The following is a 17,763-nucleotide window of genomic DNA, read 5'->3' on the forward strand; positions in this document are numbered from 1 at the left end:
ACACGGCGTCCCGCGGCAGCGCACGTGGTGGCAGGGCGCCTGGCGGGGCCCTTCGCGCAGCGCTCCACGGGCGGCAGAGCGCGAGGTCCTGCGGTTCGGCAGCTGCCCGCGGGCATCGCCCCGCGGCAGCCGGAGCTCCGGCGACGGAAACCCGGCGGTGCTGCCGTGCTGTGCCAGGGACCCAGCAGGGACGTGTCCCTGGCCAGGGACCTCTCAGGGTTTTTGGGTTCACGATCCCTTCACATTTGCAGTGGAAACAGAGACATTTCACAGAGAACGCATATGATCTCGCTTTCTCAGTCACCTTTTGAGGAACTTCAGAAGAAAACAACGTCATCTGTGAAGTGAGAGCTGAAAACCACCGAATTCCCCCAAACCCGCACTTTTGTGCTCCCCCATTACAGAATTAATGTTGCTAATATAGCCCCATTCTCCCCAGCTCGCTCTCACTAGGGCCATTACCCCAACTACATAATCCATCTAATTCAATACTTACTTACACGGAGTTATTCCTGAATTTAAAAGCATCTTCACATAACTGAAATTCACACACGGATTTAACTCGAGAAAGTAGCACAGGCTCTTCAGTTTGTCTTTATGTTTTAAGATATGCTCGGGAGAGCGGCAGGCACCTACATAAGCGGCTCTGAACCCCCGCGCTCTCGCACCCTCCCCTGCCAGGGAAGAGACCCAAATTCTAAAATTATCCACTCAAAACGAGCATTTTCTCAGCCCACTTTGTATTAGCAGTCACTAAGTAATTCACAGCAGATCTAAGATTAGCTAATGAAGCGCAGTGACTCATCAGCCAAGCCTCCACGCCGCTGGGAAAATTCAATTTTTCTTTAGCAACAGAGCTTCAGTTGTGGAAATTATAAATAAATATGGTTTGGAGAGGCTACAGTAACATGAGGATTCTTATTTAAAACTCATTGATACAGATATTTGTGCCTATGATGCCCTTGTACTAAGTGCATCACCGATCACTTGCAATAGCGCAGGATCGCGTCCGGGACTTTCTGCGGCAAAGCCAGGGTGCCAAGCGGGAGAGGGTCCGGCCGAGCAGGAGCACACAGTGACAACACACAACCAGCAAAGCCTGATTTCAAACCACTCATTAGCTCACACCCATAAGCAAATTGAAACCATGCGGAATCATTACAGGCTTCTGCAAACGACGTCGTTGAGCAAAATGATGGGGTGGAGGAAAGTCATAAACAGAATCAAAGCAGAAACGATCCCCACCCCCACACCAGTAATAAGACAAAGCAAGACCAAATTTCAATCCCGGAGTAAACACGTGCTCCAGACCCAGGTCCCATGTGCCGCAGGGGGGCCGCAGGGCTGGGGCCGCAGGGCTGGGACCCCCGCCACCCCCGGCCCCCCATCCGCTCTCCTCCCCACGAGCCCCCGCTGCTGCCCAGCCCCAGCTTCGCCACCGGCACCAGAACCACCCTCACAGCCATTAACACGTGGGCCGAGCAACCCGGTGTTACTGTCCCCAACCCGGGTTTGCCGGCAACAGCTCGGCTCCATCCCAGCCGTCACTCGCGGTGGGGGCCGCATGCACCAGGGCCCTCGGTGCGCCGGGCGAGGCTGCTGCCGCCGGTGGCTGTGCCTGCTGCACCTCCCGCACCGCTGACCAGATGCCCTGGCCCAGGGCGCACCAGTGCCTTCGTGTTCATTAGGGGATTGGGCCCCAAATGATTTCCCCACTCAAGGCTGGGCAATGGGAAACCCGCAGCCCAGCACGGGGGCATCGGCGACGCGGGGCTGAGCCCCGAGCAGCAGCCCCAGCCCCTGGCATGGCAGGGCCCCATGCCTCCTCCAGAACCGGACCCCCTGTGCCCCTCAGGGCCAGGGCTTCATCCTCGCACACCTTTACCGTAACACCACCGGCACCGGGGATTTTCAATGAAGAAAAATCACACCACCCCCCTCCTCCCCCAAGCCCGTCGGTGGGGGTTTGCTCTGTATTCAGTTCAGCTGCACTGAAGATTTTCTATTTCAACTATATTCTGTTTCAAGCCACATTAGGCTTTGGTTATCAAAGCCAAATGCTTCAGGTTTTGGTGTCTAATGAAAAACAGCTTACAATTTATGTGTTTTTCCTGAGAAATTAGTTTTTAAAACAACTTGCCCAACTTTGTGTTTTATAATATGCACTTCAAAAAAAAAAAAATTAGTTTAGGGAAAAGAAAATATTTTCCATACGAGACAGACGTTTGATTGGATTAAAGCAAGGTTCCCTTTTAATTAGGCTTGCTGGAGCACCGCTGGAGAGCTAGGCACCCGTGCCTAATTCTCCGTGACGCCCGTCAGCTCGGACGACCCCCACTGCCTGCGCTCAGGCTGGTCCCTCGTCCACAGACCGGAGCTCAGGCCGGGAGCCCCTCGGCAGAGCTCGGCTTTCCCTGCCCGGTCCAACAGCCCAGCGGATCGGGGAGGACACCCGGGAAGTGTCCGAATGGAGAACGGAGCACAGAAAAGCGTGAAACTGGAAGAGAGACAAAAAGAGAAGCTTTAGGAAAAGATCACAGACGATAGTTAGACAGAAGCAGGTGCTGCGATGTTCTGCCACCATCATCCCAGGCTAGTCCCCTTTATCCCTGCCATCACCGGTACCTGCACAAGTGCTCAGCAGGGGTTTGTGTTGATGTGGGGCTGCAGCGAGCGTGGCAGGACCCGCAGAGCAAGGGTCCCGAGGCGAGCACGGGCTGGGAAGGCACCCCGCCGCCCAGCGACACCCCCGGCAGCCGGCAAAAGCAGAAAACAGAGTGGATGTGGCCCCACTCCCGCCATCAGCCGGCACGGCACGGCCCGCCGGAGCAGCCTTCCCCGCTGCCCAGCGCAGGCAAAAGCCATTCTGCTGAAGGTGCTGCCGGGGCGGCTGGTACAACAGCTCTGGGGCTCTGCTGGCCCTTATTGGCGTGAAATAGGCAGGACACTAACTATAAGCCACAATAAAGCAACTAGTAAAAGTCTCATCCACACCTTAGGATCCCTGATGGAATCAAAACCATGCATTTTTTTTATTCTGCAAGTCACTTGGACAGCTTTATTAGCACAGAACAAAAGGTGATTTAAATGGCGCATCATTAAGTGCCACAATTCCAACGTTAGCTCAGCAAAATATCCTTCCCCTTAGCTAGCGGGACCCTGCCCTTGGGGCAGCACGATAGGCACCGCTGCTGCCCCGCAGCACGGCCGGCTCAGCTCCGTCCACCTGCTGCTGCTCCCCTGCGCAGGGCGCACCCGCCGCGGGGCACCAGCCCCACCGTACAGCTCTGCTGCCCAAGGGGTTAGCGCAAACCAAGGTGATTAAGCACACACCAGTCAGCCGGAGACCGCGGCTCCCTGCTCGGCTCTCGGCCTCTCGCCGGTGCTGCCCGGCCCCCGGCCCCGAGGGAAACCACCACCTCCTAAGCTATCCCTGGGCTCCCAACTGGGCACCGGAGCGCTGTCACCAGCCCTCGCCGACAGCTCCTCCCAGTCAGCCGACAGCTCACGAAGCAACAGAAACTATTAAGTTAGGCCACCTACGCAGCTAGCTCCTTTTAATAAATGTAGTAAGTCAGAAAAGATAGGATACAAAAATTTGGTAAGAAATCATGTTTTTGAACAGAAATACCCAGACTCACCCTCCAGTTGCAGAAAACACCGTTTCCCCTCGGGAGGGTACGGGTGCCAGCTGGCAGCGCCTGCCCGGGGCAGGGGAACCTGGGTACAGCGGGGCACTGAATGGGCTTTCGGGACTGAAAACCTGCTCAAGGCACAGCAGGCATGACGCCAAGTAAAAAGAATGTGGATTATGCACCCAAAATTTCATCTGTAGATTCAGAATAAAATAGTGACCGCCCCCCGCCCCGAAAACCACACTCAGATTCTGCAGAGCTTGCGTTTAGGAAATCAGCTGTGTGAACTGAAGCACAGCTGTAGGGTTCGGGAGGAAACCTCCAAAACCACAGTGCGGAGCAGTGGAGATTATAATAAGTCGTTAGTGTAACAAGAATTGAAACGGACTGAAAAAGGCCCACCATTTCCTAAAGCCATGCACGGGTTTTAGAAGTATAAGGAGGGGAACCTTAAAAATTGAACGAAAAGTGAAATTTCACGGCACACAGGAATCTGTTAACGACATTCAATGGGCAGCACAGAACCTATTACAGCGAATGCTAAAGACCACTCACTATTCCTGAACACTTACGTTTTAACCCAATGGAGCTTTTCCTCTGACAGAATAAGACATAAGTAAGCCATTCAAACTTCACATTATTAAAAATGACATTTAGAAACTTCTACATTAGCTTTTTAAAATCGGTTAAGAAATGAAACATCATGTGTTCTTGGTTTATGCTTTTGCATTTGCTGAGAAATTATCTTCATTTATCTGCATAATGGCCCAGGCAAAAAAAGCAATTTGCTACAAGATTTTTGCTTTAAGCCTGGCCAAAACCAAAAAATCATCTTTTCACTGAGGTGAAGTGAGCCAGCTTCGTCAGCTCCCACATGCAGACCCAAAGCTGTGCTTTTTGTTGGGATAGTGTTTAAGGCTGGTGTTTAAACCCACCTCTGGCACTGAGCCACGGACTCGGAGAAGGCCCCCAGTGCCCAATCCACTCACACGCCTCCTGAGCACCGTTTTCTCTCTTATCATGTTCTTACTGAAACTCTCTGTAGCAGTTCTTAGTAAAGTGGCAAAAATCCGGTGACTCACCTGCAGTGCTTAAATTCCACTCGTCTGCTTCGCTCTTTAAGCTGGTATTAACGCAGACACACGTGCGTCAGGCCGCCTGGCATCACAAGGATAAAAGACAAAAAAAGGAGTCCCAGCACATGCAACCTCCCAGTCCTCTTTGGAGGGGGTCCCTTCCCAGCCCTCCCAGCAGAAAATGGCAGCAAACCAGTCCTTCTAACCTTCCGACTGCTGACACAGGGCCTGGACCTGGCGAGGGAGTAACACCATTTTTCTCTTCACCTCTGCATTGGGAAGGAGTCTCAGGCAGTAAAAGCCCATTGTTTGCTTTCTAAAGGGCCCAGCAATGTCAGGAATGCCACACATCCAGGTGTAAGGACGGACTAGGAGGACACACCAACCTGCAAGGGAAGACCGGGAGGGTTTCTCGCAGGGATACCAGGCGCTCCTCCATCAGCACCGAGGAGCACAACCGCTGCCGAGGGCACGAGATGACAGTGGCTATCGAGGCAGAAGCAGAAGGCAGACAGGTTTCCACTGTACGGTTAGCATCTGGCAGAGCGTGTTTATGTGCACCAGGGGTTGTACTGCAGAGCCAAATTATCATGGGAAAAAACTTGCAGACATCCCCTCTTAAACAGCTCCATCCTGGGGACCACATCCAGCGTTAGAGGACGGACGCCGGACTTGAGCTTACCTTCTCAATCCGTTTCGTGTCCCAAGCCTAGAGAAAATCAGTGGCCCCACGCCCGAGGTATCGCAATTCTCTCCCACACCCAGCAGAGACGGAACGCCTGGTCTTAAGGATGTTTCTGCCTGTTCACGGGACTTGCGTGACATCTGCCAGCCTCCTCAGGAGAGCGGCCAGGACTCACCTGTTGTTCTTGGCGTCTCCTTCAACCACGGAGCAGCCTTTCCGCGCACAGGCAGGAGCAGCCCTTCACTAAAGATGGGAGTAGACAAGCGCTTTTCCTGAGAGCACAGGGACTGGGGGCTTGGTTATTTTTGTTTTGCCTTTTTTTAAATTTTATTTTTTAAATGAACAGAAGGCTGCTTGTAACTCCCTTCAGCTAACTGCTGTAATGCTACAGCCAAAAAGTTTGGCAACACTCTTTGGCAGGGATTTTGTACAATAAAGAACTGTGTGAGCAGAAAACACAAAAACTACCTCACATAGCCATCAGCTAACCCTAGGCCTAGCTCGAGAAGATGCTAGAAAAAAAAAAACCACAAAGAAACTCCTCAAGACGGACAGACAGGGGCTAAGAAAGGTAGGACTGTGTTCTCCGTGAGTGGGAGTACTCACTGCACAAGAGCATCTTTGCCAGCCAAGCAGCCTGCGTTGGAGATGGGCAAAGCGGATGCCCAGGTAAACAACTGCTTCATAAAGGCTTTACACAAGGTGCAGGAACACATTCCTTTGCTATATACTGCTGTCCTTTTTACGCTTATTTTTGGAAAACAGGAAGCGTATTGATTTGTTTGCAGAGGTGGCCAAAATCGGCCTTGGGAGACAGATGTCCTATTTCAGCACTGCGTTTTAGTCTGCATGTTTTATACCACAGTCTTCCAACTGTTTTAAGGGAAACATATTTGACTCATTATATGCTTTTACTGAGACTCAGTAGAAGGGTTTTTTTGGTGTTGAACTCTTTCTTGTTAAACAGAAAAGGGAAGCTCTGACCTCTCTTGCTGACATTCAAAAGACCACAATATGAACGAGCATGAACCGGGAAACACGAGCTCGTATGTCTTCCGATCCGCCCGTTCTTCTCATTCGACAATAGTTCATCACAGCGTTTGCTGCAGCAGGTTAAGAACAAGCAGGCAGCAGATTCTGTGCAACGATCCCGTAGCTCAAAGGCAATCTTCTACATGCAGACAACATTTTCCCGAGCAGGGACAACTCTGAACTGTTTTCTCCAGCATCAGAAGCAACAGGTTACCACAAATGAACGCTTCTAGACTGAGGGAATCCAAGGGAAAGCTAGACTAATGCAAAACCAAAAAAATTAACCGATACAGTTTCAAAAGCTTGTCCACAGGTCACTTTCGATTGTAAACCATTTGTATGCTACATTTGGTACAAAAGCTGTAGGCTGTTTGTCTTCTGTTTTTTTAAAGACTGCTAATCATTTCTGGTCATGTATAAGGATGAAGATCCTTTCTCTCCAACAACATGTGTTCCAGGTTGCCTGAAATTACTCGTTGACGAGGTGTGAACACACAAGTTCAAAACCTTAATCCGCTCTCCAGTCAGAGCCCTTAGGCTAACCACCCACCTCTACGCATGCAGCACGAGCAAGCCAAGGCTGCGCTGCTTGCTGTGTCGGGTGACTTAAGAAAGCACATGTTTAGGACACAAACCCATCCAAGTTTCCAGGTGACTGCTTGTTCACGTACCTGAAAACATCGATTCTCTCAGCTCTGCAGTGAATGACATGAAAAAACATGAACATATGCAATGACAGCCACGTAGTTATGTGTTGCACATTTTCCAAGTTTTAATAGACACAAAAGTGAGTCCATTGTACTTAAGACACTACAATGATTTCATTCTATTGCATGTCCTGCTCCAATTACATTTCTCAGAGTACAGTATTGAGTAAAAGTTTGGTAGCTTTAAAATTAACAAGTGTGTGAAATCTGTAAGTAAAATAAGCAGCAGCAATAATTTTGGGGATTTTATCAAGAATAGCTAACTTTTAAGTAATAAATACATTCCAAGTTGTGGGTTTTGCTGTTCTCCTAGTTCATTGCCATATGACTTGTCAAGTTCTCATTCTAGGGTAAGATATCCTTAAGACTTTCCTGCCAGCCTCACACCAGAAGAGCCACCTAACTCCACGTCCCGGTGCCTGTCACCTGTCCCAGATGAAAAGCAGTGCAATCTGACAAGGAAACTCGTCCTCCTGCCATGCGCATGGCAACCTCCAGATTCTCCTGGGGAGCACGTCAGGATGTTTACAGACTTCGTGACCCTCTAGGAGAACAGCTGTGCTCTTATCTTCTGTTACCTTGAAGAAAGTGAAAGAGGGAGAGGTTACTGCAGGCGGCACGGAACGGACCGGCATTAGCGGCGAGGCACACGCTCCGGGTTTCCTCTAAATATAGCCAGGAATTCTCCTGCTCCCAGCTGGCCCGGCAGGCAAAACCAGCAGCAGCTACAGCTTTGGAAGAAACTCATCAAGTTAACGAACCCAAAGTAAGAGCGGGAATTTTCTCCATGACAGACACAATATGAATTTCAGTGACGGTAATAAATCTTCAGTCTCTGGCTTAAAGACTTTTAAGTCCCCGTTCAGGGTGGGTTACTGTAGGTTAATCTGCCACGAGTCCCTACAGAGAGCACCATGTGAAGAACATCTGCCTCCACTTTTCAAACACAATCTATAAAATAGGATTATTTTCCCCTTGAGAGCAAGCCACACAGCAGCTTTTCTAAATACCTGCAACTGCTCAAGACATCGACCGCTGCCGCAGTGCCCCAGTCGCGTGTCAGTGAAGAGGCAGAGCAGCCACGCCACCTTCTCACTCCGCCTCCGGCGGTAAGGGACGCCCCGCTTCCCCGCGGCCCCCCACCCGCCACAGGCTCCCCGTCCCACCCCAGACCGCTGACCGCTTCAGGCAGCAGAAGCGAGTGCGTGCCGTGGCAGCGCTGCGGAGCCCTTGGGACGGCCCGTGTCTCTCCAAAGACCACACGCTACTCCCCTCCCACGCGGCCATCTGAAGGTGGCTGTATCCGAGCGCACCAGACCACGACTGACCGGCCTTCAGGCAGTAAAAGCACGCGAGATGCTTGTTCTGAATTCAGAAGTGCAAAACCACGCGCTCCAAATCACAGCTACCAGAAGGTAACGAAGCTACCCGTGCCCGATGTGTTACCCTGCTGTCATCTGGCCTTCTCGCCAGATACCAGCCACTCAGACTGAGGGCAGATGACAGGCTTGAAAAGACACATCTACTGGAGAGGGATGTGCCTGTCAGAACAAAACACTACGAAAGAGAGAGGTCATTACCTGTACCCCCGCATGCAAGAGGTACTTGCACTGGCCCTGTAAGTTACGGAGTGGGAGCCTTGAAAGAGTTCAAAAGGAGAATCCATTTGTCTTCAAGATCAAGTGAAGAAACCAGAAGACACGTGAAACAACTCAGCGATATGAAATGAATGAAAAACTGGCATGGAGATCTACACTTATACTTTTCAACTGCAAAAGCATCACTGCACCCCACTTCAAATGCAGTTCAGTTTGAGCCCGTTCAAAAGTCTGACCAGCCCTAACACATGTCCGTGCCCGGTCAACTAACGTGGCCGAGTCAGAACCACAGGAGACACAGGCTCAAATCCGTGTTCCCGACAAACAGGATTAATGCTATGAAGCAAAAGATCAAAGACCTTTAAAACCCCCTCACAGTTGAGGTTTGAGACTTACAGGTACAGAGCACAATAAACCAAGAATGCCCACACCAAACACAGGAAGATGATCACATTTCCAACGCTGCTGCGAACACGGCAGCACCTCTTCTGCAGGCGTGGAACCAAAAGCAACACTGATTTGCCCAGACTCAGCATCCAGAACGATCTCCAGTGTTGCCCATACAACTGAGACTTCAAAGAGCTGACTCAATACACCATGAACATCTGCCCTGAAACCTAGACTCCAGAGAAGGACTGCAATCAGGTTTCATAAACTGCTTCAGTATTTAGCAGAATCATCCCGCTCCTAAGAAACTGGGATGTCTCACAACAAGGCTCTGTGACCTATAGTCGACAGAGTACAAATTTATACTTAATCTTGCAGGAGAATCTATTCATTTGCCTTCTGATGAATGGCGAGATTTTCAAGAGCACACAACAAACTCACTTGCAGGCCTATTATCTCACAGCTACCAAAGCCTTAGTGAGGCCCACGGACTTGGCAGAATATCCCTCAAATGGTTTTTACAAAAAGCTGATCCTTTAGAGACTGATGACAGATTGAGAATATTTGGTCTAAACAGGAAAAAATGCATTTCCTTGTTGAGGAGGTAAGAGCGAGCCCCCAGGCCAGTTTTATTTGGTGTGATTTTCACACTTGGAGGGAGGAAGGAAGCCTCACAACAGAAGCACGAAGCCGAACACCCTCCCAGGGAAGGCTTCTGCCTGTGCAAGGGCAGACGCTGCCCCTTCACGGGGACAGGGATGAGGCCAAACTGCAGCTGAGATTACCTGGAGGCAAAGACTGGGGATTCTCTCCTCTGGGAGGAGAAAGCTGGTGCTACCAGCAAAATGGCAAACTGCTTTAAAACAGCTGATGCTCCACATCTCTAAACGTCGACACCTCACCACCCTGCGCAGCTCTGTGTGCCTGCGGACAGATGGACGGATGGACGGGCACTTGTCCCCGGCCTGGAAACACAGAGCTCGGCAGCCCAGGCTCGGCAAGGGGGCAGAGGCTGCCTCCTGCCAGAGCTCAGGCGCCTGTTCTAAGCAACCCCTGAGCAGACCCAGGAGTTTTCAACGTGTTCAAGAGGAGCAACACAGCGGCAGTCATTCATACGCTCTCACTTGGGCACTGGAAAACTTCAGAGATTTCTGTTAAAAAAAAATCTTCGAGACAAAGCAGCAGCTTAAACACTCCATTCTGGACATTGCTGTAGCCTCGATACACGTATGAGTAATGAACACATAACAGACCGACTGAGTCAGGACAACGGCATGGTCTAGCAGCCTGTGTGCTAAGCTGTATGTCAAAAGGAGAGCCAAGAAAGCTCTCCTGAAGCCAAGTGCTTATTCATAATAAAAAAACACGAAGTTTTGGATCAAATAAAGCCATTCACAAATTCAGATTTAACAGCTGCAGCAGAGTGCAGAAAGCTGATTTATCTTCCCAGATTACTGCATCCCGAGTGTCTTGATGCGTGGGGACACTGCTCACACCAGCTCTGCCCGCAGCCCCGCTCGGGGGACTCGCACCTTGACCCTTCAGGGGAGACAAGTGCAGGACATACACAACAGCCCCTCCCCGGCACGGGGAGCACCCCGGTCCCACGCCTTTTGCCTTCATGAGAGTACCAGGTACAGCACGGAAGGGGTGCCGGGCACCCAGGGCCGCGCGGCCAGCACCAGCAGACACTCACAGACTAGCTCCGGGTGAAGACCAAGAGACACGCACGTGTGCCGGAGCCAGGAACCCATCTCCTTCAGACGGTTTCTCTGGAAAACCCCAGAGCGCTGTGGCACTGAAACCCTCTCCCATCGCAGCCCTGTGGGCGGCACAAGTCCCAGTTACCCTGCGCGTCCTGGCAGGTTGGGAAGCGACAGCAGCAAGAAGCCTGCTAATTTTCTCCACCCAAGCAGCTTATTTTGAGGAATATTTTCTAATCATAATGCAGTTAAGAGCAGGCTGTAATTGAGCATCACCAAAGCAGTCTTCCTTCAGACATCTCACCTTGGAGGAAGGGCAGCGAGGCAGCCCTGGCTCAAGCTCAGGAGGATCAAGTGGTCGTATCTTCCCGCAGCCCTGAGGAGGCGGGACGGGGACCAGGGGACCCGGAGGACCTCTGACAGGCAGCCGACTGGCTCCCGCAGGGCTTCGTTTCTAAAGACAGTACCTGCTGAACGGCCTGAGTCGCCAGCGGAAGGCGAGGGGAAGGACAGAGAGGCTGCTGCTGGCAGCGAGCCGGGGAAGTCCTTCCTTCCCGTGCTTCCCCCCTGCGGGAGGAGGGCTGGGGCGCGTGGGGGTTACTGGGTGGCAGCTGCGGCCCCCCGTCCCCAGCCTGCTGGACGGGGTTTTGGAACCATCTCCAAATCCCATCAAGATCCAGCTGACCTGAACAGGCTGGCAGCTATGTTCTCCAATACTGAACTCTATCATCCGAGCATCTCTGTGAAAAATCCTGTGTCGGGTTCGAGGGTTTTCTGGTTTTTGTCTAAAAAAACCCCTTTGCTTTCTACATGAAGAAAAGGCTCGAGTTATCGGTTTGAATCAAAATAGAGCAAGTCATCATTCATAAGGGAAGTTAAACTAGTAATTTTGCTACAATTCATTTCTTCAACTGCAGAGAACACACAGGAAACATGCTTTATAAAGAAAACAAGTCTGTCTGATCCTACAATAGCGAGAATCTAATGCAGATTAAACAGGAACTGGTACGTCAGTTAAAAGCATTCACTCCTTTCAGAAATTAATCAACTTCATGAAAAAAAGCCTTCATTAAAAAAATTCCCTGCTCCTCCCTGCCAGAGACCTGCCTACCCAGTGACCACGAGACGATTATACGACTGATGCAGGGCGGCTGACAGAGTTCATGTGGGAAAGGCTCAGGCACAAGATGCTGGAGAGCATTTGTGACCGTCTTGCTAAGGCGAGATGAGTCACGTTGGCTCGCGCGGGCGGAGGAGCCACACGTGGACCTTCGCTCCGTGCCGCACCTGTAAGGACGGGAGCGCAGAGCCTTCTGCTGCCCGCGGGCACCGGGGCCAGCCCGGCGGCCTTGGGACGGGCGGGAGACACAGCCCTCACCCTCGGGCGCCAGGCGGACGTCGCCACCAGTGCGTGCGGCACGATCCCACACTGCTCCTGCTCCGGGGCAGAGATGGCACCAGGAGAAGCGCGAGAGCACCTTCCAACTGACTGAAGAGCTGGGGATTTGGGGTGCAGGGATTGTAGGGATGAAGAGCGCAAGCACTCCAGAAGCTGAGGTATTAAGCCCCATCTCTGTCATCATTGCCGGACAAGAGAAGCCTATTTCAGACGTACATAATCTCAGGATGGGTGAGAGTTCATAAACTAGCTAATGCGAAGCCCACATATTCTGTAAAGGTACATACAGAGTGCAAAACAGATGCATCAAGCCGATTTAAAAAAAATAAACCAGGCACCCTGTTTGCAGGATACAGGCAGGCAGCTTCCCCAAGTCTTTCATTAGGCAGAAGCTAGAGTTTGTCACTCAGCCCACACACTCCCATTCACCTTGATCCCGGTGTCAGTGATGGGTACTTACGGAAAAAACAAAACACGTATCAAGGCTGAAAAACAACAGTTTGCAAGTTTTTCAACATTTAAGAGTCTTCACATCGATTTTTGGGCTCAAAGTCCTACCTTTCATGCCTGAGCATTAAAATGGGAAATATCTGTCACCCCGTCGTGTCACCAGGCCTCACGAGCCAAGGGCTCCATGTACCATTAACCATGCACGGCTACCGTGTGAAGATCTTGTTCATTCCTCTCCTTCAGAGTAACAAGCACCCTTCTCTGCACAGAGCTATCCCCAAGTTTCCAAAAATCCCCTGTTCCTTAGCCCAAAGTAGCCCTTCTGTATGTGCAACTTGGAGGTGCTCAATACTTTGCAAACATCTGCTTACCCACAACAGAAGTAGGATGAACTTTTGAGCCTTACCTAGAAAGGCAAGAGGACTCCCTTCGTAAGGGCTTTACGCCTTCGGCTGACCAGCCGCTCGCTCCAAACGGCACGTCAGGCAGCCCACCCCGCCAAACCCGCCCTGCTCCGTGTGGAGAGGGGAATTGTACCTGCAGTTTTAGACGCCTCCATTGGAGTTTACAAATGGAACTACTACATAAATGCAATTCAGGAAAAGCTACAGAAATCTCATTTTTACATTACTTGTAAAACTTTTCAAAGCAGCAAGTTTCCAGGCTCTTTGTCCAGACAGCTCTCCCCACTGCATGGACACGGCCGCCCTGGGAAGCAGCGCCGCGGGAGGGGCTGCTCTGCAGAGCCTGGCCCCCTGTGCACCCATTGCCCAAGCCCCTGCCACAGCCCCTGCGGCTGCACAGATCCAACCAGCACCGAGCACACAGCAGGCTCCTGACACCGCAGAGGGACCCCCACCGTCACTCTGCTCACCGCGGGCACGCTCCCCTAGCACAACTAGCAGGTGCCCAAAGCTTCAGCTGGGGCTAGGAGACCCTCAGCCCAGAGAGCAGCTTGCTGGGCTTCCAAGGGAGCTGTTAAGCCCTTTGGTTGATACAAATCTCCTTCGGCAGCTGAAGTTACAGCTCACGTAAGCAGATCACATTCTTGGGCCTCTGCGCAGCTTGTGTGCAGTTAGAAATAGCACAATGTATGGCCTGCTGGCACTTCCAAAAAATACACCCGGGAGCAGAGTGTGGAGGGAAAGAGGGGCAACAGATAGCACAAACAGGGAGAAGCAGCAGGGATCTCGATGTCTCCAAATGCAGTCGCAGTGGTCACAAGCCAAATGTGCAAGTGCTTTCGGGAACAGGAAAACCAGCAGGATGCCACCAGCCGTGCAGCTCCAGACATCCAGCGCTGGGGCACACAAGTATGCAACGCAGTCTATTTTAGACTTGTTCTCCTACTTTGTATTAATATGCAGAGACGCTGACTCCAAGCTGTTTGGAGGAAGACTGAGAAACAGTAATTAAGTTGGATGCTTGGTTGTAGTTGACTGAACCATCTAGAAACCATGCCAAGAAAAATCTCAAGTATTCATCTTCTGGGCTGAAATATTTCTTGTGACCAGGCAGGTGTCTTTAAAAAATTAGCTATCACAGCGATCACCACCACAACTTTATATGAAGTTATATAGCCTTTTTGTGCCACTGGTAGAGCAGAAGAGAAGAGGTAAAGGGAAAAAGAAGAGTGATTTATGTTGCTTCATAAACTGCTGGCAAGCAGTACTGGTTACATGCACATACAAAGCCCTGAACATCTTTGAAGGTGAAGTCATAACCCAATGTTCCAAATTTTACGTTAGAGCTTACTATATATAGCAAGTATGCAATAAGCTTCGACTTTGCTGTACATAGTAGCAGTGTGCTTTTTGTGATGAATGGCTAAATGTACTGATACTGAGGGTCTATTAAGCTAATAGCAGTAAAATTAAAACCTTCAAAAGCCAGTATTTTCAAGTTTAATGGTTGCACAGCCACGGCTTGGGGGTAGAGGGGATAAAGAGAGAGAGGAAGAATAAAGGATTTTCCAGACTGAAAAAGCAAATGATTATACATATTGCAAACTTGTTTCATGGAGAGACGTATATGAAAATCTACAAGCAGTTTTTATAAAAAGTTTTACTGCATAAAAGGGCTCCAGCCTGGCAGAACAGCAGGATTTGCTCACCTTGCCGAGGGCCCTGTACCTGCACGGACCAACACTCTCGCCACGCAGGGGGGCTGGAGCAATACACGTTCCTTGAAAAGCCCCTGCTCCCACCATGCGACGCGCTCCCTGGCGCAGGGGCAGGGCGCCCTCAGGGAACACAGGGCTCCTTCTCTCCTGGGCCCCAGCCCGTGGCAGAGCCGGGGCTGCGCCTGCATCCGCTGCTTGTCCCCAGCCCCACGTGTGTGACGGCAGCCTGAAGCGTCCGTCCCTGCCCTGTGCAGGGGTCCCCCTCCAGACCACGAGCGTGCTCAGCACGCTGCACTGCACATCCATCGACTGCGCCTCTCTGGGGGCTGAACGCAATGCCCCAGGTATGCCAGCAAACCTCTTTGTTACAAAACCAGAAGTAAGCTGGGGTGCTCATCACTGCGGTAGATGCTTGGCTCCAGGAACTTGAAGCTTACGCAGCTGTGAGTTTAAATATGACATTATCATGGAAGTGAACAGAAAGCAAAATGCAAAAGCACAAGAGATTTTCCTGTTCTCAAGAAAAAAGCCAAGGTGGGAACGCTGAAGCCTGCAGGTCCGGCTCTTGGAGCAGGTCCCGTGCACGGGCCCTGCTGAGAAACACGTGCTCAGCATGCTGCAGCAAGACTCCAGCTCTCAGAAGACTTTCTAACAGTCTGGAACAGCTCTGGAGACAAGAGTCCCGCAACCAAAATGGGTGACGTATGACGAGCGTCCAGCCAGGCCCGCAGCACAGCCTCACAGGCGGTTACACGGGGAAGGGGGGCGGGATGCCGCAGGACCGCGGGGGAAGCAAAGCCACCTCTGTCGGGATGGGCTGGCAGCAGGGCTGCCCCTCGTGCATGGGGAGCGCAGCTGTGCGGGCAGCCACCGCTGCAGCCACCGCCTCCCCACCAGGAGCTCGGTACCGCCCCGGGCACACGGCTCCGAGATGTCTATCCCTGGTGACACTATCCTGACTCCCCGAATCATCAGGCTCAGCTTCTTCTGGCCTTCTCCCGGCACACGTGGCAGCGCGCCAAGCTGTGTCCCCTGCCCCTCCAGCCATGCGTCCACGGCACCAGCACCCCCAGGCCCCCTCTTCAGCAGGCCGCCCCTTCAGCTCTCAGCCACGGGCAGGAGGGGAGGGAAGCGAGCAGCCACAGCAGCACACACAACCGCACAACCCCAGCTGGCGTTGCCCGAGGTATCCCACACCTGGAGGAGGAAGCAGTGCTGCGAAGCCCAGGCCTCGCCAAGAGCAGCTGGGCCACGGCCTTGCTCTGACGTCCCGGCCCACGGACAGGCTTTCCTTAAGAGAAAGGCAAACATCCTTCGCTCTGGGCTAGGGGCAACCAGCCTTTGTGCTCAAGGCAGCCATGGCGAGGGATCGGGCCGCACCCCGGCTCCCACCCTGCGGGACAGGGCTGCCGACAGCGCGGCTCCCACGCTGCTGCATACCAGCAGGTCAGGCTCCGCGAGGAAGTAACGCTGCCCACTGTCCTGGCACTACCAGAGCCGTGGGTCTGGCCACAGCCACCTTCTGCTAACAAGAGGCCTGCGGTCATAAAAGCATGACGAGCGGACATGAGTCGGTATCTGGTGCTTTAAACCCTGAGAAGAATAACTCACCAAGCGTCCAGCTCCAGCGCAGACATCTCTGCAGCACAGGCAGTGTGCACAGCCGCTCTCTCTACGTGACACACAAGTAGAAGCTACAAAGCGGCATGAGAAGATGCTGAGTTGGCATTTTTCTCCTGGCACTACTCTAAACCAAGTGTCTTACAAATTTGACTTCTATGGGTTGCTAGTCTGCCTGTTGTTTTTCCAGAAACCTTGTTTTACTAGTCAGTTAATGACAGGGTTTTCATGAAGTATTTTCTTTGCAAGAAAGGTATAAGGACAGAATAATAAAAACATAAAACGCTCATAACAGCTTTTCCAACCCAAATCAAGTTCTTTAAAAAACGGCAATTGCTTCCAGTTTTATATGCATTCACAAACTACCCGAATTGTTTGTACATTTTTTCCAGTAATTACCCTCCATGCTTTGCAGAACAGCATCACATGCCAGAAGACAGAAAGTTTCACAACAGAGAACGTCAACAGTAACAAACTTCTGCCGTGCCCGGGATTAGCACAAGCGGCGTTAGCCAAGAGCTGCTGCTGAAGGCACCTCCCGGACTCTTGTTCTGTGCTAACGGTAACGAGCCCTCGTGCAGCGGCCGGTGAAGTCACAGCACAGCGCATTTTACAGCAGCAACGTGCAATATTACCAGTCAGATGCCTGCTCTTAGAAACTACTTTAAGGCTGTACTGCCTTGAAAAGGTCTCAAAGCTTTCAGATATTTAACTGTAGCTCAAGTGTCATTGTGGTCCTAGGACTCAGGAATTGCAAACATTAGTGAAAACGTAAGTTACACCCTTCAGGAAAGAACAGTCAATGAGCAACTGACGGAAACATTTCAGTTCCACCTTAGGAAAATTCAAGGAAAGCAATACAATTCAGTCCTCCTGAATGGAGAGAATTAGATACAGGGCAAGTCTCTGAAATAATGAATTGTTTTAGAAATGATGTACCAAAACATAGGAGTGCTGGTCTGACAGGGAACCTAAGTAAATGTGACACGTGGAACATGGGAAGTTTTGTTCTGGTTTTCTAATTTTGAGCAACTGCGGTTGTTTACCCAGCTATTACACCATCTCCAGACAGGCAGACTGGGCTGGCAGCTCACCTTAGAGACATGTAAGGCAGAAAATCATCCGTAGAAAGCCAGCTGAAGGAGGCCAATGAAATGGCAATACGTGTTAAATCTATCTATATACCCATATATACGTGGAGAGGTTTGGCTGAAGAGTAAAGAGGGAAAGGAGGGTCTGGCCTAATCCAGGCCATCCCATCATTTTCTTATCATTCTCAACATTATCTTCTTTCCCACAGTTTACAGACCTGCTCCACCCTTTCTGCTCTGTACCTGTAGCTCAGATAC

General features: G+C 51.3%; 1 protein-coding gene across 6 annotated transcripts in view; it reads right to left on the reverse strand.

Moving 5' to 3' along the window:
• Nucleotides 1-17,763, reverse strand: part of PWWP2B (PWWP domain containing 2B) — an 86,001-nt gene that overhangs the window by 56,166 nt on the left and 12,072 nt on the right. The window contains exons 3-4 of one of the 6 annotated variants that reach the window (XR_014228019.1): nucleotides 5,572-7,713; nucleotides 3,163-5,097 (exon numbers count right to left, since the gene is read on the reverse strand). The exons of 2 other annotated variants lie outside the window; for them this stretch is intronic. The gene's annotated coding sequence lies outside the window, so the exon portion shown is untranslated. Of the gene's footprint in view, nucleotides 1-3,162; nucleotides 7,714-16,428; nucleotides 16,489-17,763 lie in introns of those variants that run through there. 3 more of the 6 variants (XR_014228020.1, XM_082310164.1, XM_082310167.1) reach the window with 3 other exon arrangements.

Source organism: Platalea leucorodia (assembly GCF_965183815.1).
Source record: "Platalea leucorodia genome assembly, chromosome: 4".
NCBI lineage: Eukaryota > Metazoa > Chordata > Aves > Pelecaniformes > Threskiornithidae > Platalea > Platalea leucorodia.